Below are 1,977 nucleotides of genomic sequence, written 5' to 3'. Positions count from 1 at the left end.
GTTTCCATTTGAAGTATGTCTACATAATTTTCTGCTTAACCTGAATTTGGGTTGTTTCAGCAAATATCAAGGGAAATGAGGTCAAGGAGTGAGCAGAGAGGTTGGGTTCTTTAGAAAGGGTTTGAAGAATTAAATTGATTTTAGAACTGAGTAAAAGCTGAATATTCCAATTCCCGGGAAAAAAAATTACCAAAGCTATTGAAGTGGAATGTCTTCTTAAAGCAGAGTAGGGTTTTGTAAAAATTCTGTTCATTTTTTTATTCTTTCAATTTGGGTTTTGAGGTGGCATCCTTGCATGCATTGGTTGGAATATGTGTCATCTGCCTGAATATCCAAAAGCATTCTGAATTTTTTGAAGAGCTCAACAAAACAGTTTCAGCTTTTGATGACGATCGTGGCTGGCCTACACCTCACCAAGATACCAAGAAACAGAGTCTTAGCTGATAACATTGGAAATCGTGCTCTGTTTTTACGAGTCATATGCCCAAACTAATTGCTTTCAAGTTTCAAGCACTAATCGAAACCCCTCACATCACATGTATCCCCATGCATTTCTTCAATCAAGAAATTTTATTGCAAACAGTCATCGTCTCTAAACTATTTTAATACCCATAATATTAGTTTGTGTCAAAAATTTGCAGGACGTGCTCCCCAATAAATATTCTTTCATATAATTTATAATCGAGTCCAAAGTTCATGACTTAGATATAATTTATTATATAAATGATTTATGCATGGGCAAAAAAAATTGCATAATATATTTCTTTCCCCCTGGAGTAAATTAATGAAGGGTACTACTTGGTTCTATATCCACGGCAGCTACTGATGCATGAAAATTATCTCATACCTACCCAAGTTGAAGTTTTCCCCTTAATGAGGCCCTGGCTATGGATGATTGCGGTGGTTAGAAGTAGGAAGATAATTGCAGGAAAAATTATACAGACGATGACGATAATAAAAAAAATTACAATTAATAATAATTTTGAGCCTTGGGAATCTTACAAAGTTATACTTAATTAGTCACAGGTATCCTGGGGTTTTAATCAATTAATAAAATTTCAGTTTAAGAAATGGGTTTAGTAGACATGTAGTCCAATGAACCTAACGAATCTGCTGCTTTTGAAAATTCAAGATTTGTGAAGGGAACGAATCATTGAAAGAGACAAATGGGGAAGGAGAAGGTTGGAAAATCAAGCATCCGTCCAATTCCATGACTTATTTTGCTGACTTTGGAAGTCCGGCTTCAGTCCTCTGTTTATCTGAACCCCCACGCAAGGGAGATATCCCAGTATTACGAAAAGCATAGCTGGAAAGCGTGGTGTTTGAGTGCAATTGACGTCCAAGCTCATTACATTTCTTCGTCTCATTGGCTGATACTCTTTTTTAGACTTGGGACAAGATTTAGAAAAAATATTTTAAGTTAAGTTCACGAAAATATTTATTAAAAACGATTTAATAAATATAAAAATCGAAAATTCAAACCAATAAATTGACAAGTCTTGCCATATAGATCAAGTGTACAAAATTTGAAAAATTTTGAATGAGTTTTAATGTTATTTTTAAGATAAGTATTTTCATTAAAAATTTGGAATATAGGTTTCATTATTCAATAAATATTGATCAAATTTTGCATATAGTTAATGTTTTAATAATTTTTCATTGAACTCTATTGATTTATAGATTTTGATTTTCAAATTTATTTTTTATTTAAATTGTTTTTAACGAAAAACTTTTTGAATTCGATCTAAAAAAGTTAAATAAAATTCTATTTTTTAGGCTTAAATATATTTGCACCAATTAATTATTTGGGTTGTAATATAAAAAGCTAAGGAAGAGATGTGAATTTAAAATCGTTTTTTAGGATTAAAAAAATAAAAATTGCATTGAATCCAAATGGCACCCACATCAAACTTTCACAAAATATTTAGTAGCATTTTTATTTAACATATAACATATGAAAATTTAGGATGAAAATTG

This window comes from Theobroma umbraticum, unplaced genomic scaffold (genome assembly GCF_002168275.2).
Source record: "Theobroma umbraticum cultivar Fairchild unplaced genomic scaffold, ASM216827v3 scaffold_20.0, whole genome shotgun sequence".
NCBI classification, from domain to species: domain Eukaryota; kingdom Viridiplantae; phylum Streptophyta; class Magnoliopsida; order Malvales; family Malvaceae; genus Theobroma; species Theobroma umbraticum.
The sequence above is the reverse complement of the archived record's forward strand: the minus strand, read 5'-3'. Positions refer to the sequence as shown.